The sequence below is a fragment of the Pseudophryne corroboree genome, chromosome 11 (assembly GCF_028390025.1).
Source record: "Pseudophryne corroboree isolate aPseCor3 chromosome 11, aPseCor3.hap2, whole genome shotgun sequence".
Taxonomy (NCBI): domain Eukaryota; kingdom Metazoa; phylum Chordata; class Amphibia; order Anura; family Myobatrachidae; genus Pseudophryne; species Pseudophryne corroboree.
The window spans coordinates 121,894,172-121,918,687 of NC_086454.1; the positions used below are offsets into that span (position 1 = coordinate 121,894,172).

General features: G+C 44.7%; 1 protein-coding gene across 2 annotated transcripts in view; it reads left to right on the forward strand.

The window, feature by feature from the left end:
* SLC25A22 (solute carrier family 25 member 22) overlaps positions 1-24,516 on the forward strand; it is a 95,328-nt gene that overhangs the window by 1,187 nt on the left and 69,625 nt on the right. The window contains exon 2 of one of the 2 annotated variants that reach the window (XM_063944777.1): positions 10,040-10,206. The exons of the other annotated variant lie outside the window; for it this stretch is intronic. The gene's annotated coding sequence lies outside the window, so the exon portion shown is untranslated. The remainder of the gene's footprint in view (positions 1-10,039; positions 10,207-24,516) is intronic. 2 annotated transcript variants of the gene reach the window in all.

Sequence of the window (24,516 nt, forward strand, 5' to 3'; positions counted from 1 at the left end):
TGGACAAATATCAGCCCCAGTCTTACATCAGAATAAGCCCAAATCCTACATCAAAAGAGAACTGTAATATATGTGCCAGGATGACACTAGGATAAATCAGTAGCATATGCAGCTGGTTTTAGGTCAGGAGATGATATGCCAGTGTAAACAGTAAATGCTAAAGTTGCAGTACATAATATAAGACTTTAATGAAGTACGTATACAAAAGTTGATATGATGATATGTATCTGGATTTCACTATTAATAAACTTGCATTTCAGACCCATCATTTGCAGGGTCACTACCTAGCGTTGCAGGAGTCTTCTCACCCATCTCCACTCTATTCTCTCCCTCTCTTTTTTCCCCAGCCACACCCACATTTTATCTCTCACTTCACCCCCCCCCCATTCTCTTGTTCTCTCTCTTCCACCACACCCACTGTTTTTGCTGTCTCTAATTCCACCCCAGTCCCGTACCGTCCCCCCTCCCCCCACCGGTTTTGCATTCACACTCCCTCTTTCCCCATACTCCCTTGGCCCCGTTTCTTCTGTTACCCAGCACCCCATTCTCTCACTCTCTACCTGCCTTCTTTCTTGCACTCCAACCCAGCATTACATATAAGCCCTCATCCATAACATTACAACCACTGACAGTGACAGGTGTAGTGATTAACATTGATTGTCACACTGTGGGCGAGATTCAATTGTTAGCACTGCCGGCAGCCAGTAAATGGCGACCAACGGAGCTATTCAATTGCTTCTCCGTTTCGGCGCTCACAGGACTTTTCATATTGCGCCCATTAGTTTGGTTGGGTTTAGCTGCTTTACGCTTATACGATAAATAGCAACAATTGCATTTCGCCCACCCTGCTCTCCCACCACATTAGACGGGAGATCGGAAGCAAAAAAAACATATGAATATCGTCCAATGGCCCCTGTCAAGGAGTGGGATATATTGTGCAGCAAGTGAACAGTAAGTTCTTGAATTTGATGTGTTGGAAGCATGAAAAGTGGGCACATGTAAGGATTTGAGCGACTTTGACAAGGGCCAAATTTCTGCGTATGGGACTACTTAGCCACAGACCGGTCAGAGTGCCTATACTGATCCATGTCCATCGGCGAAGGCACCTATAATGGGTACATGAGTGTCAGAACTGGACCCTGGAATGAGGTGGCCTGGTCTGATTAACCACATTTTCTTTTACATCATATGGATGGCCGTGTGTGTGTGCGTCGCTTACTTGGGGAAGATAGGCACCAGGATGCATTGCGGGAAGAAGGCATGCCAGAGGAGGCAGCAGTGTCATATGGATGGTACTTTGACATGTACCACCTACCTACACACTGTTGCAGACCAAGTACTCCCCTTCATGGCAACGGTAATCCCAGATGGCAGTGCCCTCTTTCAGCAGGAAAATGCACCCTGACAAACTGCAAACATTAGGGGTTATTCAGATGTGGAGAGCAAAACAAAAAAGCAAGAAAAATCATTTTGTACTGCAGGTGAGGCAGATGTAACATGTGTAGAGAGATTAGATTTGGGTCGGATGTTTCCAAACTGAAATCTAAATTGCAGTGTAAAAATAAAGCTAACATTTGTGGGCTACATGCAAAATCAGCCAGTATTCACCCTACACAGAAAAATATAAACATATTTCCTTCCCTTGCATCGCAACATGGTTTGCACAAGATACAAACTTACATGCTTTTTCTACCTTGCTTCCAAATCTGTATCAGACCCATTGTTCAGGAATGGTTTGAGGAACATGACAGAGGTGAAGGTATCGACTTGGTCTCCAAATTCTCCACATCTCTAGTGTTCACTCTAGGAGTGAAAAGGGGCAGGGCGCCGGACTCCGGGGGCACATGAGCGCAAATGGGGGCGCGGCCACGCAAATTAGGGGGCGTCTGTGGCTGGCGACGTCACTTTTGGGGGCGTGCCCAGCACCTCCGTCGGTGCTGGGCTTCCCCCAGCCCTCTCCCAATGCGTGAAAGGATGCCGCACGCATGCGCACGGCATCTATACACGCCGGGAGGGCAGGGAGCGGGCGGCTGTTCTAGCAGGGCGCCGCAAAAGGGCAGGGCAGGTTTTGCCTGTTAAAAAACGGGCAGGGCGCGGCGCCCTGATAAAACAGCCTAGAGTGAACACTACATCTCAATCCAGTTGAGCATCTGTGGGATGTGTAGTAAAAACAAATCCGAGCCATGGAATATCCACCTCGCAACTGGGTACACACCAAATAATATGCGCCTGATCTGACTGGAGTGACATATCAGGTATATCGTCTAGTGTGTACCCATGAGCCATGATATACACGCTCCAGCAGGCCACTACTGACATTCCCCGTCAGCCTTGCAGCAGGGCCAATGGGGGATGTTGCTAGTGATTACAAGCTGAACAATACTGCATGTCACGTGGCTCCAAACCCCCCAAGGACCAACCCTCCCCCCCCCCCCCCCTCGCCCAGTCAGACCTGGCATCGGCAAGTGTGTAATATGCACTTGCTGCATACCGGGTCCCGTCAGCTCTGATGTGTTAGGGTTGGGTACACATCGCAAAGTGTGTAGAGAACATGAAGGATCTGCTACTAATGTCTTGGTGCCAGATACCACAGGAGACCTTCAGAGGTCTTGTGAAGTCCATGCTTCAATGGATCAGAGCTGTTTTGGCGGCACAAGGGGAACCTGCACGATTTTAGGCAGGTGGATTTAATGTTATGGCTTATGGGTTTAGGAGGATATATGCACAGACACTCTTCTCTCCTCCCTGCTGTCCGTTTTATGTTATAACCTAATACTGTATATCAGTTCTGGCCTATATTATATTGTTTCTGTCTGATATATGTAGGACCGGCCACAAATAGACAATACCAATATATCGTGCACACTTACCAGCCATATACAGTACCTGTAACATCACTGTTTTTCCTGCACACCTCTATGGTAAGTGAAGATCACTAGTAATGTTGCAGGATGTGATGTGTCGTTGTAGAACAGACATCACATTTAATAGGATTGCCCCACCACCCCCTATAAATATCACATTGGTGATTGGAATCTGATTTCCTACCATGGATTGATTGCAAATATATATAAAAGAAAATAATCCAAATAACTCACTAGAGGGTCAGTTGCTAACGTAGCTGTCAGGACGGCATGGGGACGCTGGTAACGGCAGCACATCGTAGGCACTACATCGCTCATTTTCCCTCCCACCCCCATAGGGGTGCACAAAATTTGTGTTTTTGCTCTCCTGAAATTATCAGTAATGTGCAGAGCTGCAGCCCATCGCACATAATTGTCCCATATAATAGTGTTAGTGGGAGAGATCTAGATGCACTCAGCCAATAAAATCAACAAATTATTGACCCCATGTATGCATTTTGCATATGGGGTCAAGAACTGGTAAGTTATATACCTACTGAATATGCCGATTGGTTGTGGTCTACACGAGTTTCATTTGCGTGAACGTATCTGCTCCCTCCCCTGTTCTGTCCAAAGGATTTGCTGCGCAACATGTGACATGCTGGGTACAGAAAGACACAACTGGCACCAATTTCAAACTCCACATCAGCCCCATAGTGAGTATGAGGATAGCTACTTCAGGATACGGTTAAGATACCGACTTTCGGGATCCCGGCAGTCGGAATACATAACCCGGAATCTCATCACCTCTTAGAACGCGGACACCGGAATCTCTTCAGGGTCAGGAGACCGACGCCGGAATCCCGACAGCCGGATGCCCGACCCTTAGTATAATGGGTGGGTTAGGGTTAGGTGCCCTCCGGGAGATGAAGAGGGGGGGGGGGGGGGGTATTAGGATTCTGCTATGGGGAGAGAGGGTTAGGGTTAGGCACTACCGGGGGGGGGGGGGGGGGGGGGAGAGTTAGGTTTAGGCACTAAGGGGGGAAAGTTAGGGTCAGGCTGCGGGAGAGGGGGGTTAGGTTTAGGCACCACTGGGGGGGGAGGGGGGGGAGGGTAGGATCAGGCAATAAGGTGGGAGGTTAGGTTTAGGCTGTGGGAAGGGATGGTTAGGGGGTAGGGGTGTGATCCTGTCCACCGGTCACGCATACAGAAGCTATAACTTCCCTTATATAGAAATTATAAATGATGATACATATTTTTTAATAGATTAAAAAATATTTTGTTTCTGTCACAAACCAGACTGTTCATTGGCTACTAAAATGATAAGTAATGGAAAGGTGCTTGAAATAAAGAGCTACCATAGAGGGTGACACAAGAATAGAATTTTAAGACATAAATTGACATAATTAAACAGATTTAAAGGGATGACCATAATAAGTCTGAGGAATTCATACTTGCAGACATTATAAAGGGATTCTACAGAGCACTTTAAACCTTTCACAAGGATTATGCACTTGCTGACCTGGTTTCAGAACTGTCAGCTCCGTATGTAACCTGTGTCGTAATACCATTAATAGCCACGAACTTCAAAATGATCTATCTATCTATCTATCTATCTATCTATCTCTCTCTCTCTCTCTCTCTATATATATATATATATATACTGTATATGTATGTATATATATATATATATATATATATATATATATAGTTAGTTAGTTTATATACATCTATACAGTATATCATCTACATTGGGGAAGAGGGGAGGTGGGGGGATGGAAAGTCTTTGAAATGTCATTATGGGTTCCGTTTATGAAACTGGGATGAGCAGTCCAGTGTTGAGGCATTGCTGCTGACAGTGGTTGCTGTCCTATAGAAAGTGGTTGGATGTGTTGCTCCTTGATCATTTCTCTGACATGTACTGTATTTGGGTATAAAGAGGTATGTGTAGCTAGTATGCGTCTGATGTTTGAATACATTTCAGATTGCTACCTGCTTGGAAAATATACAGATGGCGTCTTGCTATCCCTCCAGGGAGGGGAAAAATCTGATATTTTGTCTTCAATCTTCTGAACACCATCTGCGCTGAAACATGACTGCAGTGTGCATGTGTAGATAGAGAGAATATATATATATATATATATATATATACCAATATGTAATGCCCGCACTCACAGCAATCAAAGTCACCAGGGGGGTGCTCCTCAGGGAGGCCCAAATCAGGACATCCACATATATCAGGTGTTTTTCCAGACAACAAATCCAGAATAGAGGGCACTCACCAGTTCAATTTCAATATAAAGGATTTAATGGTACATCAGAGCCAATTCATACTGTCGACGTTTCGGCTTAAGCAAGCCTTTCTCAGGACAACCAAAGAGACATCTGCTCAGCACACCAAGAGTAAGTACTTACTCTTGGTGTGCTGAGCAGATGTCTCTTTGGTTGTCCTGAGAAAGGCTTGCTTAAGCCGAAACGTCGACAGTATGAATTGGCTCTGATGTACCATTAAATCCTTTATATTGAAATTGAACTGGTGAGTGCCCTCTATTCTGGATTTGTTGTCTGGAAAAACACCTGATATATATATATATATATATATATATATACCAGGGACATGCATATACCAGGGGCTTACGGTGAGGTAAATGGCTCAGGAGGCACTGGCTAGCACCAGAGACAGATTTACATACAATATATGAGTCCAAGGGTTCCTGTGGGCATTATATACTGGTGAGCTTTGATCAGAGATGTGTGGACAAGGCAAGTAGGGGAGGCACTGCATCACCTGCCATAGACTAGTATACTCCAGAGTTTTTATGACTATAAAAATGATTAGAATAATACAAAGAATATATTTCTAATATAGTCTTTGTATTTTTCATGTAAGTTATATAGTCAAAACTGTGGTGTATACGTTAGTATGACAGGAAAGGCTCTTCCTCACCTGCTCACAACACTGCATGCCACTGATATATACATATACAGAAGCTGTTTATGCATGCACATAGTGTGGTGTCGTTCTGAAGATGTAAAAGATCTGCATAATCAATGCGTGGGCACTGCTAGAAGCAATACTTAACAAGGGTGTAACATTTACTCCGTTTATGCAGATGCACACGCATATACTGGTATTGTATACTAATATGTTACTAGGGGCCACATTACTCCCCAAGCTGGGTTAGTACCACAGTGTGCGACATTCTGCTGTCCATCTGGATCCCTAATGGGCACGCGCTCTGTTAGATGACAGTAAGGTGCTGACATGAGAATCCCTGTGGAAAGCAGTGCAGCAAACTGTGCTGGAAAACTATGGAAGATGCTCCCAGACTGAGGATATTTTGCAGTAGACAATGTATTGGAATAAGAGCTAGAGATACTGGAACATTATGACTTGCAGTAGCAGCACTTTTGTAGTCAGTCACATGTAATCTCCATGTAAACAGCAGAACCAGATTATCCATTAGTCAACCAGTCTTCTGCTTAGTGCTAAGTGTTAGTGGATCTGATACGCTCGTTGCACACAAGTCCATTTTGCGATCAGATCTTACATGGCCTGCGCACACATCTGACCTGAGCATACGGCTGAGTGGGTGTAACTCAGCACCTAGATGTTAGCTGTTCCAAGGGCATTAAGTGGGCTCCATTGTGGGTTATCCAGAGGTGACCAAAGGCAGAGATCCATCTGTTTGCAGATGCATCTATTGCACCAATTCTGTAGCCCGCTGGAAAATGATTAATTTGCTGCTGCACATGCGTATAATGATGCATATGCATGGTGCAATGTTTGCTTATAATTTTGACTATATTCGTAAGACAAGTTAGTACATATCGCACTGTGTGTATGCAGCTTGCGATACCGATGCACGCTCCTGTGGGGTCGGTATCACAAGGAAAAAAAATAGACTTTGCAGGCAAGCCAATTTTGACTATATTGTGTACGGTATCCGGTTGATTGATAGACGGTGTCTAGTTAGACAGTCAATAGATAGACACCATATGTTAGACAGACATTAGGTCGACAGGGTCAAAAGGTAGACAGTACAAAAGGTCGACAGGGTCAAAAGGTCGACATGAAAAGGGTTAACATAAAAAAGATAGACAAATGTTTTGTGTTTTTTAATTTAATATAGTTTTTGTACTATTTCATACCTTCTCTATTCATGTCGGCATAGAGTTGGTTATAAAACTTGTGGTGAGCAAAGCGAGCCCTGCAAGGGGATGCCTTTCTACAATTGGGGGCCCCAGATGACAAAACTATCCACACAAACCACAAAAATGCAAAAAAAACATGGTGTCTACCTGTTGTGTGTCGACCATTTGCATGTCAACCTTTTGACCCTGTCGACCTTTTGTACTGTCTATTCTTTCATGTCGACCTTTTGACCCTGTCGACCTAATGTCTGTCTAACATATGGTGTCTATCTATTGACTGTCTAACTAGACACTGTCTATCTTTCAACCCACACCCATTGTATACAATCTAGTTTCTAGTATAGTCAAAATCGCACATAGTCAAAATCTCAAGTACAGATAGTCAAAATCGGTGGTTCTGGGCTCCGAGGAGTTCAAGGGAAATCGCAAAGTCAAAATCAGCACTTAGTCAATATCTCACCGTGTGTGTGCACCTTATGACGCACTGTGCATGTGCCGTGAGACGGCTGCAGTGAGGATTTATTTGCAAAGTAATTGGCAGTGAGGGAGTATTTGTGGGAGGTAACGGGGGAGTGGTGACTGTCTCTGGGGCGTGTCACAGCTTATGACTGCAAACAAGTAAGAAGTTAAACATGCTCCGGCGTCTTACTACTGACAGCAATGCTGCCTGATGATATGGTTAATCAGAAGGTTGATCATTGACCGAAGTGTGACAGATCTTCATACTCAATCAGCAGATATCATAAGCCTCCAGTGGGCGTCTCAGTACAAATCCCATGATATTTCCATCTTTCCGCACATCCGCGGTAAACTGAATCACAGCTGCAAATGTTTATGCGTACATCTGTGAATCAGGCCCTGTGCCTATTGCCTTCTCATTGATTTTAGAAGGAACAGATTTGTGACCTTGCCTTAATCAGCACCTGTTTAGCATCTGTAGGGCTCTCAATAAGTGTTCCTCTAGGTGTTTGGTGTTCCTCTAGGTAAGGGGTGGGGAACCTTTTTTCTACCAAGGGCCATTTGGATATTTATAAAATCCTTCGGGGGCCATACAAAAATGATCAACTTAAAAATGAGCCTGCTCCCAGTAGATATGCCCCCAGTAGTTATGCCCCTGTAGATATGCCCCTAGTAGATATACCCCCAGTCAGCTGTTATACCCCAGTAGATATGCCCCCAGTCACTTGTTATGCCCCATTAGATATGCCCCGTTACTTGTTATGCCCCATTAGATATGCCACCAGTCAGTTGTTATGCCCCATTAGATATGCCCCCTAGTAGCAACGCTTACACACACACATTAAAAGAAAAAAAAACACAATACTCACCAGCCCCGCTCCTGCTTCCGGACCGTAGCCCTCCGCCTAGCCGCTTGCTCCTCAGAACTATGGGAGAGAAGTCATGACATTTCTCCCATAACACCGCACAGCAGCACACGCACACTGCCAGAGCCGGCAGCCGGAGCTCAGGAGTGAGCTCCTGCCTCTGGCTGCTACAAGGGTAAGAAGCCAGGCGCCCACTAGTAACAAAATCTCAGCGGGCGCCCGGCTAGGTGAGCCTGGCCGGGCTGGATCAAGTGGCTCTGCGGGCCTTATACGGCCCTCGGGCCTGAGGTTCCCCACCCCTGCTCTAGGTGTTTGGTGTTCCTCTAGGTGTTTGTTGTTACTGTATGTGTCCGGTGTTTCTCTAGGTGTTTGGTGTTCCTCTAGGTCAGGCTTTTTCAACCAGTGTGCCGCGACCAGTTACAAGATGTGCCGCGGAGCCAGAGTCGCTGCCTGCACCTTCACAGCGAACTGTGGCCCAGGCTCTTCTTAGAGGAACAGTCGTGACCTGGGTGTGACCGATGCCTTGAAGACGTAGCGGTGTGAAATCATAAGTCACGGCCGCCGCGTCTCACCACCCAGCCAGCCCACCCGCCTGCATACACATCTTCCAGTTCCCGCCTGAATACACAGCTTTCCTTGCCCACCCACATCCACACCTGCCTGACTGCCCGCTGCTCAGTATTCGCAGCACTCCACTATGAACAATCCCCGCCACTGAGGAACAGGGAGGAGGACAGCTGACAGGAAGGGACTAATATTTATTATGTTATTTCTCCTGTGGGGTTGAAAAGGATTTTATGGGGGGAACAATGTAACTAATTCATGTAGGAAGCAATAGGATTTATGTGGGGAGCAATGCGATGATTTTTGTGGAGGGCAATAGGATTTATGTAGGGAGCAACATGATTTATGTGTGGAGCAAGGTTTTTTTTCTGTGTAGACCAATGTATGTGTGGATTATTCTTTTTTACTGTGAGGGCCAATGTCTGTGTTTTTTTTCGTGGGAAACTGATGGTGTGCCTTGCCAATTTTAAAATATTGGCCCTCATTCTGAGTTGTTCGCTCGTTATTTTCCTTCGCATCGGTGCGATTTTCCGCTAACTGCGCATGCGCAGTGTTCGCACTGCGGCTGCGTCAAGTAAATTTGCTAAGAAGTTTGGTATTTTACTCACGGCATTACGAGGATTTTTCTTCGTTCTGGTGATCGGAGTGTGATTGACAGGAAGTGGGTGTTTCTAGGCGGAAACTGGCCGTTTTATGGGTGTGTGTGAAAAAACGCTGCCGTTTCTGGGAAAAACGCGGGAGTGGCTGGAGAAACGGGGGAGTGCCTGGGCGAACGCTGGGTGTGTTTGTGACGTCAAACCAGGAACGAAACTGACTGAACTGATCGCAGTGGCAGAGTAAGTCTCGAGCTACTCAGAAACTGCTTAGAAATTTCTATTCGCAATTTTGCAAATCTTTCGTTCGCAATTCTGCTAAGCTAAGATTCACTCCCAGAGGGCGGCGGCTTAGCGTGTGCACTGCTGCGAAAAGCGGCTAGCGAGCGAACAACTCGGAATGAGGGCCATTGTTTGGTGTGCCACGAGTTAAAAAAGGTCGAAGATCACTGCTCTAGGTGTTTGGTGTTCCTCTAGGTGTTTGGTGTTCCTCTACATTAGAAAGCAAAGATATTCGCTAACTCGGTAGATAGAAGTTTTATCTTGTTTTTCTTTTCAGCTCCAGAGAAGTCTCAAGAGATGTCATACACCTGAGCTGCCTCAGTAATGAGGTCTAAGGAGGGAAATGTGATACTCAGTATGTGCCTATTGTATTACCATGCGTACAAGAAGCACTTCTCCCCGTGTCTACAGGCAGAACCTGCTGGGAAGATACAAATATGAAATGTGTGTTTTAAGTCACATTTTGTTTTGTTTGATTAAAAGTCAATCAGAAAACATGCATGATTATAATATGATAGGAAGCTCAGATCTAATTGTGTCTTTCCCTTCCAGGATTAACTTAATACATTCATCTATGGTGACTGATATACGTAAGCTGGAACTTTAGTACATATTGACAGGCATGCTTTTAGAAGTCATTCACAAAAATATATTAGATTAAAGGCTAAATTTACCCAAAAATACATTTTTAAAAACAAAAGTTTAAGCAGTTTTGAAATATACTGACATGCCTACCATTACTTTATTACCTGTTAATGTTACTGATTACTTCCAATGTTGAGCTCACAGTACAGTGGCTATACTCAAGGCATTAGCTACCGTAGGTGCATGGAGTGCAGTTGCTATGGGGCCCAGAACTGAGGGGCCACCTTCCCAGCCACAGTTACATATGTTATATACAAGCATGTAGCTACCGTAGGTGCAGGGAGTGCAGCTTCTATGGGCCCCATAGCTGAGAGGGGCCACCTTCCCTGTCACATTTACATTTGTTAGCTACCGTAGGGGCAGGGAGTGCAGCTGCTATGGAGCCCAGAGCTGAGAGGGGGCCACCTTCCCTGTCACAGTTACATGTGTTATATACAAGGGTGTAGCTACCATAGATGCAGGGAGTGCAGCTGCTACGGGCCCAGAGCTGAAAGGGGCCACTTTCCCTGCCACAGTTACATGTGTTATATGCAAGGATGTAGTGAGTGCAACTGCTATGGGGCCCAGGGCTGAGAGGGGCCATCTTTCCTGTCACAGTTGCATGTGTTGTATAAATTGTTCACCATTGGGTGGTACATAGGGGTCCTTACAAACTTTTTGCCTTGGGGCCTACAAATATCCAGTTTTGCCCTTGGACCTGCTTATTGTAATGTGCTATAAAATGTACTGGAGGTCATTATAATGTTGCATAATACGAACTTGTGCACTGTAATGTGCACAATATGAATGGAGGCACTACAGTGTGCCTCCATTCATACTCTACTCTCTACAATCCTACTCTCCCGGATTGGCCGGGAGGCTCCCGAAAATTGGGTGGCGTTCCCAGCACCCCTGAAGAGTGGGCAAGTCTCCCAGCCGCCACCACTCACAACCTCACACAGCCGAGGGGGGCCAGTGGCGTGATTCGCGGTAAATCGCTTCATCATGGCCCCGCCCCCTGCCTTACAATGCCTGTACAGTCGGGATTGTGTGGTGGGGGTGGGTCCACGATGACGTGATTTTGCGGACACAAACCCCGCTCCGCACCTACCCAGCATCACCCCCAGTGTGCTGCACCACACCCCCTGCCTTGCTGAGCTGGCTTCCTCCTCCTGCGAAAGGGCAGCCATGATAACAGCAAGTATGCAGTGTGGCATAATATCAACTTGGGTCAATGTAACATGGTATAATATGAACTAGAGCACTACTATGGTTCCTAAAATAAACTAGGGCACTACTATGGGGCATAACATTAACTAAGGCGCTACTGTGGTTCAGAAAATTAACAAGGGCAATACTACGGGGCATAACATAATTAAGGCACTACTGTGGTTCAGGAAATAAACGGGAACATTTATGGGGCATAAAATTAATAGCTGCTGCAGAGAGGTGTCATTCTAGAAGCACTGGGACAGGGATTCCTTCAAAATGTTGCTATGGGTCCCACAAAGTTCTATCTACACCCCTGGCTATACTGACACAAGCAACAGTCTTTTGTATATATAATTCTTTATTTAACATCGTCAGAGTAAACACAGATAAGAGAAAATGACAGGGCATGTAAGCCCAATACAGATCATATTTTAAATATAATAACAGTCAAAAAAGATAAAGAGAAAAGTCAAGTGATTAATGGAGGGGAGGGGACGACTGGGAGAGTAGGGCAAGGGAGAGAGGGGGGACAAGCATATGAGAAGCTTTTAAAGAGTGAATACACATTAACCACCAAGGGTATAAAGAAAAGAGAAAACAAAAACAGTAGGTCTAGAGAGCATGGTGTCAATTTTTGCAGATGATACCAAATTTTGTAAGGTTATAAATACGTAGTGGGATGCTGAGTCTCTTCAGAACGACTTAGTTAAACTAGAAGCGTGGGCAGCAAAATGAAGAATGAGCTTCAATACAGACAAGTGCAAGGTAATGCACTGTGGTAGCAAGAACAAAAATAACACCTACATACTAAATGGGGTAATATTAGGGGGTTCTGTACTGGAAAAAGACTTAGGTGTTCACATAGATAGCAAACTAAGCAGCAGTACCCAAAGTAGGATTGCAGCAAAGAAGGCTAATAAGATATTAACATGCATAAAACGGGGAATTGATGCAAGGGACGAGAGTGTTATACTTCCATTATATAAATCACTAGTGAGGACACATCTTCAATACTGTGAACAATTTTGGGCACCATACTACAAAAAGGATATACTGGAGCTAGAAAAGGTTCAGAGGCGGGCGACCAAACTAATTAAGGGCATGGAGACGCTGGAATACGAGGAAAGGCTTGCAAGGCTAGGCATCTTTACACTGGAAAAGAGGAGACTAAAAGGGGACATGATCAACATCTACAAATATATAAGGGCACAATACACAGAGCTTGCGCGGAACCTGATTTTGGTAAGATCAGCACAGAGGACACGTGGACACTCGCTTAGGTTAGACAAGAGGAGATTCCGCACAAAACTGCGAAAAGGTTTTTTCACAGTAAGGACAATACATGTTTGGAATTCCCTGCCTGAGAGTAGTAATGGCGGACTCAGTCAACACCTTTAAGAATGGGTTAGATAAATTCCTAATGGATAAGGATATCCAGGGTTGTGGTGCGTAGTCACGCACTATAGTTATTAAAAAGAGGAATAAAACAACGGCTGACATCAGCATCAGACAAAATTTAGTCCAAATATAATACTGCATAGGAGACCACAAGTAGGTTGAACTCAATGGACAAATTGTCTTTTTTCAACCTTAGATACTATGGGGGTCATTCCGAGTTGTTCGCTCGTAATTTTTTCGTCGCAACGGAGCGATTAGTCGCTAATGCGCATGTGCTATGTCCGCAGTGCGACTGCGCCAAGTAAATTTGCTATGCAGTTAGGAATTTTACTCACGGCATTATGAGGTTTTTTCTTCGTTCTGGTGATCGGAGTGTGATTGACAGGAAGTGGGTGTTTCTGGGCGGAAACTGGCCGTTTTATGGGTGTGTGCGAAAAAACGCTACCGTTTCTGGGAAAAATGCGGGTGTGGCTGGAGAAACGGAGGAGTGTCTGGGCGAACGCTGGGTGTGTTTGTGACATCAAACCAGGAACGACAAGCACTGAACTGATCGCAGATGCCGAGTAAGTGTGGAGCTACTCAGAAACTGCTAAGAAGTGTCTATTCGCAATTTTGCTAATCTTTCATTCGCAATTTTGATAAGCTAAGATTCACTCCCAGTAGGCGGCGGCTTAGCGTGTGCAAAGCTGCTAAAAGCAGCTTGCGAGCGAACAACTCGGAATGACCCCCTATGTTACTATGTAATTTTGTTTCTTCTTTCTACTCAAAGGTAATGTGTCTGAATCTAGTTTCAGCTCCAGAAGCAGCCACGTTTAGCAAATTTTAACATGTGCAGTAGCTAAAATACACATATTTGGGTATCTCTTGGCAGTTCTGTATCAGACGGATCTCTGCCGGTTTTCTGAGGCCGCTAAATGGGCATTTCTGAGTGGCAACTGGGTGGCTACTTTGCTGACGCATGCAAGATAACCCGTCACAGGCATGTAGCCAGAAGTATGCCCTATTCTGAGTCATGTGGAACCCAAGGGGACAACTTGCACCCAGCATGGGATAATTGTAAGTGCCCATACTAATGATGTGGTTGCAGTGGGCAGTGCGACTATACCCAAGAGGTAAAATATTCCATATGCGGCAGTATAGGGAGCTGCGTGAAACTCAGGCTCAAAGTTTCTTCTTTTGTAATGATTCAGAGAGGGGCATCATTTTTAATTATTCAAAAAATATTGGCCAAGGTCCATCCCAGAAGATTAGCATACTTGTAAGTTTTGCAACAATGTTTGGACTGATAAAATGTGCTCGATACTTGCCATATTTTTCTATATTTAGATACTAATTGGAGTAGGTATAAGTCTCCAAGTTTGAAAAATTACTGGAGCTGAGTGCCTGGTACTTTATCTCTCTCCACTTTATCTCCAAGCTATGATACATCTGCCCCCAAATCATATAATATTAAGGGTAGATGCAAGGTTCGGTTAGAAGGCAGTGTGTACTACATGGGTTATCCAGGTAGGAAAGCCTTTATTATTTGTGTATAGGTCCTATAAAGGTACACACAAGGTTTTCTTCCTGTAATTACACTGTATATACGAACACCGTGAGGCTCCTGAATGAACCTTGAACTTAAGTGCAAGGTTCTGTATTTGCCTCTGTATTAGAACTTGAATTTGAAATGTTCTATACAATGAGACAAGGGCCCCATACACTAACGCAACATGTACGACCGTCATGTCGCAGGCTATCACCCCGGCAGCCTCCCGGACGGCAGGATCACATAAGATACATCGTATGCAGTCCTTTTGCATACGATGTATCTTATGCGATCCCAGCCATGCCTGTGGGGTTGGACATGATCGTCAGTGCAGCACATTCAATCTAGGGGATCCGATCCGATGCTCACGGCAACGCGCATCGGATAGGAAACACCTCCAAAATGCCCGATTTCACCCGATATATCGGTCAGAATGCCTGAACTCGGATTAAATCGGGCATTATCGTTCTAGTGTATGGGGCCCTTAACCCATCATTTTAACACCATGTAAAATACTGATTTTAATAGTGATGTTCTAAACAAGCCAATATTTTCTGGTGAATCTGTAACCTTGTTTTGTTTTTAGGCCATAGCAGAGATTAGCGATTCAAGAGTTGTGTTCCCACAACATAATGTTGCCTTGTTCCTCCCCAAGGGGAGCAGGTTGGCAGGAAAAGTGGTTGGTACAGGCTTGTCAGGTCCTGCCAACTACAGCTTTCAAAACTACATGTCATTTTATGTCAGTTGGTTTTGATCCAGCCTGTTGTAATTTTCCTTTACAGCATTTTACTTGTAGATACTCTATGTGCACGTTACAGGCATCTCCGGTTTAATTCTATTGGTGTTGACCTGACTGCTTCTCCTCTGCTTTTCCATTGGCTTCTCTGTTCTCAGAGCAAGGCATAACTCCCAGAGGCAATGGAGACGCTTGCCTCCGGGCTCCAAGCCCTGAGCGGACACCTGCATGTACAGCAGCACCTGTGTGGGTCACAGTAGGATCCAGGTGTGAACGCTGCTCTCCCAATGGAACTATGCAGTGCACCTGCTGCTGCTGCTGCAGCAGAGTTAATCGGCTCTGTCCCACCTGCAATAGTGGACAGGACATCTCTACCGCTCAGCTCAGCCTGCGCTGCAGAAACTGGACTGTGAGAATGGATCCGCCCGTGAACGCCGATTCTGCATGCTGCAGAGGGCTGAGAATCTTGAGTCTGACCCTGACCCACTGGCCATTGTCACACAGCGTAGCTGGTGCCCTGCCAATTCACTGCAGTCTCCGGTCCCTGTGGACTGGCTGAGAGCGCTATCTATATAATTATGTAAGTCGTGCACATTTATACACACACACCATATTTGTTTTCTATTTTTTTAAGAAAGGGGGGAGGGGAGGGTACCAAACGCCAACTTGCCTCCGGGGGACTGGGATAAACTTACTCCCCTTTCTCAGAGCAGGCACCATGCAGTCTTCTGGTGTTTGCCATTTGTCCAGTGATATTACCAGGTTTTTAGGCCGCCACCTGTATACATTTTGCCTGTAAGGTCTACGCTATATTGCAACCTCTGTGACTGCTGTAGCAAGGGCCGGCTATACCATTAGGCAGCTTAAGGCGGCTGCCTAGGGGCGCCAGCCCTTGGAGGGCGCCACTGAATTAATTTCATCTAGCAAAAAACTGACAGATGTCTTTGTATGTGGCCTCCTCTTTTTACACTGTGCTGCCTGCTGCTGCAGGTCTACCCAAGTGCAGCCACCACTATCAGGCTGTACCACATAGTGCCTCAGCGCTTCCTCCGTGCCAACACATGTAACATCAAGTTATGTGAAGACACATAGGAGGCGGATGTAACCAGTGGCGGATGCAGACAGGTGCGAAAAGGGCGAACGCCCCCCCTACACTGTACTGTGCCGGGATAAATGGCCGGCCGCCGGGTCCGGTTTTTCAATACTTCCGCCCGGCACCAGCGGCAGGCAGCACTCACTAACAACACAGCCCGCCGCGTCGCGCCCGAAGCTGCCGCCGCTGAGTCTGAGTCACTGTCAGTGTGTGACAGTGTCAGTCAGCGTAAGTGCAGGGGCTGGAGGAGGCGGAGACGGAGCAAGCTGCTGCTGCAACTACAAGTGTGTAACATTACGGAGTCTGACTCCCCTCCCCAGTCCTAGCGGTAGTGTCTAGTTTCCCTTCATGGAGAGGACCTTCCAGGTCCTGATCACAAAGGGAGCATAGACACAACCCTGTCTCAGCCGCTCCGGCTCCGCCTCCTCCTCAGTGATATGATGCCTCTGCGCAATGACAAACACTGTCATGCGCAGTAGGCATTTGTGGATGCCAAGGTTTCATTCAGGGGCAGGCTGGCGCCATTTTTACAGCAGCGGAGGAGCGGGCACGGAGAGTGGAGCTAAAATCTGTAATTGCCTCGTGTGTGTAGGTGAGCTGTGTAGATCTGTCACTTTCCCTGTCACTCTGTCACTTTCCCTATCCCTTTATCACTCTCCCTGTCCCTGCTGTCTCATTCCATGTTGCATGATGTGAATTTCGGCTCATTCTGTGTGCTGTAATGTGAATTTTTGCTCATACAGTGTGCTATAATGTCAATTTCGGCTCATACAGTGTGCTATAATGTCAATTTCGGCTCATACAGTGTGCTATAATGTCAATTTCGTCTCATTCAGTGTGCTACAATGTGAATTTCGGCTCATTCAGTGTGCTATAATGTGAATTTCGGCTCATTCAGTGTGCTACAATGTGAATTTTGGCTCATTCATTGTGCTACAATGTGAATTTCGGCTCATTCATTGTGCTACAATGTGAATTTCGGCTCATTCAGTGTGCTATAACGTGAATTTCGGCTCATTCAGTGTGCTATAACGTGAGTTTCGGCTCATTCAGTGTGTTACAAGGTGAATTTCGGCTCATTCAGTGTGCTACAATGTGAGTTTTGGCTCATTCAGTGTGCTACAATGTGAATTTCGGCTCATTCTGTGTGCTACAATGTGAGTTTCGGCTCATTCAGTGTGCTACAATGTGAATTTCGGCTCATTCAGTGTACTATAATGTGAATTTCGGCTCATTCAGTGTGCTACAATGTGAATTTCGGCTCATTCTGTGTGCTAAAATGTGAATTTAGGCTCATTCTGTGTGCTAAAATGTGAAGTTCGGCTCATTCTGTGTGCTATAATGTGAATTTCGGCTCATTCTGTGTGCTATAATATGAATTTCAGCTCATACTGTGTGCTATAATGTGTACCATTGTTGTCCTATTACTTATGCCATCACAGGATCTATTAAAAGAAATGAGTATTTATATAAAGCATTTTTTCCTGCTAAAGTAAATTTATTTCACTTATTTTTTCTCTCTGAAAGTGGACTGGTAGCCCAAATCTAGGCTGCATGATTGTGCATGTGTGATCTACGAATGTGCAGATGCATGCAGGAATGGCAATTCGCCAGTCTGTATCACCAGTGCGCAGGTTTCTCTCCAATAACTGGCAACAATAGGAAATTTTAGAAGCGAAAGGGAGGGGCATTTCTAAGTGAGAGGAGCTATGATTAGGGGGAGGAGTCATCATTCTTAAACCGTCCCCCCTAAAAGTTAAGTCTAGATCCGCCACTGGATGTAACTATGGCTTCCGAGAGGCACCCCCATGGTGGCTCCTCATAGCCATAATGCACCTCCTGCAGGAGGGTTGCAGGTTAGGGGGCACCAGGTTGATGCTTTGCCTAGGGTGCAGAGAAACCTTGCATCGGCCCTGGCTGTAGTACATACATTGAAGATACCACTGTAGTATCTAGTCTTTCGTTGAATATCAGGACAGTTTTGTTGACCCAGAAAATCACCCAGTTAGACACTGCCAAATTTCTATGAAAGTCATCCCCACTTTCTGAACAACTATAATAATAACCATGGAAACAGCGATTGCAGTCCACAGATTGTTTCCATGGTCACTGCTGAGTAGTGTTAGATATTGATAACATGGGTCAGAAACAGGCATGCCCAAGTGTTCCTACTTCTGGTTTTTGGTAGAAGTCAACCTCGGGGATCAGTGCAGCCAGAGCCGTAACTAGACTTTTGATGTCCTGTGACAGAAAGAAAATTGGCGTCCCCCATCCCCATTTTTCCAATAGGGACATAATGCGCATGCCCTCATGGGGAAAAGGCATGACAAAATTGATCCCAGAGAAAGCCCATGCTATGATACCCCTTCCAAAAATTTAAACCACATTCATGCACTTAACTTGGGAGCTTGTTGTAATTCAGTTACAATACCCTTTATGAAATAACACATTTATTGTAAATATCCTGCCATAACCCCGGATTCAATCCCATAATCTGTTGCATTCCAGTCAAACACCCTACTCATTGAGCTATTTGATCATGCATAAAAACTATGATATTTCTAACTATATGAAGCTACTTGCACTTTGTAAAAGAAAAGAAAATCAGCATTGCAATCGAGCAGATCTATGTAGTATGCAGCCACACATCCAAACCCTTGCAGCCACATACTACATAGATCTGCTCAGCTGCAATGCTGTTCATTTTTTTCACAAGTACAAGGTAGGCTTCAAATAGTTAGAATTCTCTAGCTTTCTATGTAAGGGCACATAGCTTAATGAATAGAGTGTCTGACTGCAATGCCACACTAAATGGCTTTGAATCCTGGGTATGTCAGCATCTTGAAAGGACAGTGTGACTGAATAACAAAGAGCTCTCAAGTTAAGCAAGAAAAAAAGCATTTTGTTTCCCCTAGCACCCTGAAATAATAACAGCAACCAGATTTAAATCGTACACAATATTAGAATTCAGAGATCTTGGTTACATATATTTGCGCAAATGTACGAATAAGCCCCCAAGCCACGTCAAGGCCTCTCTGTATATTGGGGGTCCCTAGCGCTATGTCTTGGTGCAGGGTGTGGCTCGCCAAAAATCAGCATAAACCAGAAAGCCCAGGGCAGCATACCAGTGAAAAAACTATAGTGTTAGGAAGCCAAAGCTATATACAGAGAGTGATACAAAAATAATGAGATGTAATTAACATAAAGAAATAGTGTTAGTGAAGAAATTAGTACGTGATAAGTATTAATATAATGTAAAGGTATGCCACACTAGAGCCATCCAGCCCAGCCAATCCAGGGGCACTGCACCCCAGATCTCCATTACCCCAATCTGGGTCTATGATTAACCAGCAAGGAGCCACATGATAATAACCGCTTACTTGCATATATCTAAACTAAGAGTTACCTACCTTGGAGCAACCCCATAGTGCTCCATATGGCATATCAGGACCTGCATCTCCTCCTAATGCAGGATCCTTTCTGCCTCTCACAACAGACATATATAGTGGAAGATGCTTAATTAGCTTAGAGATATCACTCAGGTGCTTGCAAGGGAGGGGTATTTCTAAGCAAGAAAAAAATGCATTTTGTTTCCCCCAGCACCCTGAATGATACCAGTAACCAGATTTAAATCCTGCAAAATATTAGAATTCAGGGATCTTGGTTACATATATTTGCGCAAATGTATGAATAAGCCCCCACGCCTCATCACGGCCTCTCTGTATATATATCTACCACTATAAATAGCTCTCAAGTTAAGTTCATGAATGTTCTATACCAGTGGTTCTCAAACTCGGTCCTCAGGACCCCACACAGTGCATGTTTTGCAGGTAACCCAGCAAGTGCACAGGTGTATTAATTACTCACGGACATATTTTAAAAGGTCCACAGGTGGAGCTAATTATTTCACTTGTGATTCTGTGAGGAGACCTGCAAAACATGCACTGTGTGGGGTCCTGAGGACCGAGTTTGAGAACCTGTGTTCTATAGGCATTAGCAATGGAAATGGTGGGGAAAGAAGACAGGGATGGTCAGGAGATGCTGGGCTTCAAAAAGGGGGGAAGCTACACATGCAAGTAATTAAAACAGATAATTGACAAGTGCCACCAACAGCGCCCCCTACCTGCAGCACTATGTGCAGTGGCACACTCCGCACACACCTAGTTACGACCCTGAGTGCAGCTAACGTTGCAGCCGTTATGCCCCAGGAATTGACTAGAGTCTTAAAAAGACACAGGTACTTATATGTCATATATAGCTACAATTATCCTGTAATATTTCCATTTCCATCTTACAAGCACTGCATGCATATGTCCGCATTGTTTGATTCTTAGACATCTAGGGCTGAGGAGATCCATCTATAATGTCCGATCGTGACCCATATTTATGATGTGCTGATGTCACTAGCTTACCCCCCACCTGTGTGTGTGTGTGTGTGTGTGTGTGTGTGTGTGTGTGTGTGTGTTTAATGCTCCAACCACAGAGCAGATTACTGCCTTGCAGACACTTCTAGCAGAGGGGATGTGTATTTATATCCTCCTGAGGGAATAGAGGTGTCAGGGAGAGACAAATAGTAGACAATCTGTTACCAACCCCCATGACTTGGTGTGAAGTGATATACTGTATTACATTCTGCAGCAAAGAATGGTGCATTTACATATTATACAGGCTTCTGGGGAACATGCTTTATAGTGATATCCTTTATATCTGTGCTTTAACATTCCAGTCCTCAGTGTAAGTCTCCGCCCTCTCAGCATTGTGTTTTGCTAGTTCACCATTAAAATGATCAAAGTATTCGGTACTGTAGGTACAGAATGTACAACTGTGTTTCCCAACATGTGCTACGGATTTCTCAACATCCTGAATCTCGTTAACCTATTCAGTGCTAATTACCTTCTTACAGTTATTGACTTTCCTGAGGAAAATAAGGATGCTCCTGGGTACCGGTAGCTGAGAAGAGTCGGTTTCCATAGCAACTATTTCCAACGCTGAGTCTAGACGGGGAAGGGGGCTTGTTGGAAAAACACTGCCCAGCAATATATTTAATATCACACTACTTAAACAATAATCTGATTGCAGTAAAAGGTCTCTTAGGTTGATACTTTAGCTGGAGTGTGTCTAAAGCAGTGATAGGCAACCGGATACACTTCAGGAGCCTGCTAGCTTTCAAAAGGGCTTCCATTACTCTTACATTGAATCAAATAAAGACACATCCATCTGTAAAAACTAGAAGCATTTAAACAAGTCTTACAAACTATAATAAATGAGATGTCGTCATTTAGTCGACATTTGCAATGTTGACATAACATCAACACCACAATGTCGATAGTTATGATGTCAGCACTTTTAAATGTTGACAGAGTGTTGATATTCTCAGAATGTCAACATGTGAAATCTCGATGTCAGAATGTCAACATTAAGGTCAGACTATGGGGAGGAAGGCTAGTGTTGGGCACTAGGGGGAGCTGAGGGTTAGGCTGCAGGTGGGGGGTAGGGTTTGGCACTAGAAGATTAAAGAAAGAACACTTAACAGCATGCTGCAGGATTAGAGGTCTGATCACATGGTGCCGGGATGATATGTCGGCATTCTAACATGTCAAAATTTCATCAGTGTCTACATAATGAATGGCAACATGGTCAATATCGATATTATGAACTTGTCGACATATCATATCACACGGATAATAAACACACATGCAATAAATCATGAAGTAGCTGAGTCCCGCAGATGGGGGCCGCCTATTGCCCATAAGTGACCATAAGGTTTCTTTTGATTTGTATATATGATGCAATTTTAAGTACCAGTACCTATATAAACATTTGAAATGCAATAACGATGTATTCTGAATTTACAGGTCATAATGGTGTTAGGATTGGGTTATGTGTAGTGTGTTATGGAGGGATGATTTATATGACCCCACCCAGCCTAACAACTGTGGCCATATGGTCTATAATATATATGAGTATGAAGTGATCCTCTTTTATGACCGTATCATCACTTACTATAATATGTATTCTTTTAACAATAATGACATAGGGACTTATTCACATTGGATGTAAACTGAATAGCAAAATGCGTCGGAATAGAAAATTGCATTTTTGTGACCTTTTCAGAGTTGATTGCATACACAAGTCTGTAGCTGCTGCTCTCTCCCCCTCACATACCTAAGTCTCAGACGTGGCTGGAATTGGACAGGATACGTGATTTCACTGGGATTACTAAAAATGCTAGAAATCGCAGTACACGTTAGAAAGATACTATATTTCATCATGGCTGGATATTCTGTACTGGAAAAAGATTTAGGTGTTCACATAGATAACAAACTAAGCAGTAGTACCCAAAGTAGGAATGCAGCAAATAAGGCAAACAAGGTATTAGCATGCATAAAGCGGGGAATTGATGCAAGGGATGAGAGTGTTATACTCCCATTATATAAATCACTAGTGAGGCCACAGTACTGTGCACAATTATGAGCACCATACTACAAAAAGGATATCCTGGAACTAGAAAAGGTTCAGAGACGAGCAACAAAATTGATTATTGGAATGGAGATGCTAGAATACGAGGAAAGGCTTGCTAGGCTAGGCATGTTTACACTGAAAAAAAAGGAGATTAAGAGGGGACATGACTAACATTTACAATTTTTTTTTTTACTTGAAGCTCGAGGTGCTTGGCTTCATCACCCAGTGTCTTGTGCAAAACGTGGTGGGGGCATAGGACTTTGGACCCTCTCCAAAAGGAGAAGGGCCCCGCTGCTCCCCAACCCCTTAAAACCAAAAGGCCTACTGAGGGAAAAAGGGTCTCTGGGTCCCTCCTTGCCAAAGCGCAGAGGGACCCTCGAGTATCCCCAGGGTTGGCCAAAGCTTCCCCCTGGGGAACAAAACAGTCTCCATCCCTCCCCAAAAGAAGAGGGCCTCGACAACTAGGGGAGAGGATGGCCCATAAGGGTCTCACCTAAACCCCACTAAAAACATGACAAACACACGAAAACCACAAAAAAGTGCAGTGTAGTGCAAAATAGTGCAAAACACGTGAATAAATAAAATAAATGAATAAGTAGGCCCCAGCCAAAAGGTCGGGGGAAAAGTAAAACTTATCCTTGCCCTAGCCAAAAGACCAGGGCAAAGGAAAGTGGGTGCAGACAGGAAGGATGAAGTGCTCAGTGCAAAAGTGCCATACTAGTGCATGGTGTGACATCTTCACCAGTGCATTTTCAGGCACCCCTGGCTCTTCCAGCACCAGGGGCACATAGCAACCTCGGGCTTCAGGCTGCTCACGACCTCCAGCCAGTCCAAGCTACATACCGACTCTGTGCCAGGGTCAACCCCCAGTACGAGAGTAGATACTAGACCAGGCCGTTCCCGCTCCACGCAAGGGGTCCTATTTCAACCCCTTCTTAGGACGATGGATACTAAGCCCAGTTTTTCTCCGCTCTTGACCAGAGGCCTTGCCACACCCCGGCATGGTACTCCACAAGGTGTTTCGCCATTCCACACTAGGGACCTCTCACGCTCCCAGTGTAAGAACAGGTACTCCACTGAGTGTTTCCCTTTGAGCAGGTACTATACTTGATCTTAGCCAAAAGGCCGAGAATTTACAAATACTGTATGTAAAGGGTCAATACACAGAGCTAGCGGGGGATTTGTTTTTGGTAAGATCAACACAAAGGACACGTGGACACTCGCTTAGGTTAGCAGAGAGGAGATTCGGCACACAGAGACAGAAAGGTTTCTTCACAGTAATGACAATACATATTTGGAATTCCCTGCCTAAGAGAGTAGTAATGGCAGACTCGGTCATTGCTTTTAAGAATGGGCTACATAAATTCCTACTGGACAAGGATATACAGGGTTATGGTGGGTAAAGTATGCACAATAGTTTAAAAAAAATAGACATAAACAAACATTCACACCAGTTAAAATTAGTATTAAAGTATTACAGTGTAGGAGATCACTAACAGGTTGAACTCGATGGACAAATTGTCTTTCTTCAAGCTCAGAAACTATGTTAGTATGTTATTATGGTACTGCATATGATAAGCACCCAAGTAGCTTGGAGCATCTGAAATGCGAAGCACATTCAAATATAAATGTGTTAATTAATTTTATTGTATGACAACGTTTGAACTACTATGTGCAGGCACCCGCACTGCCAGCTGAGAA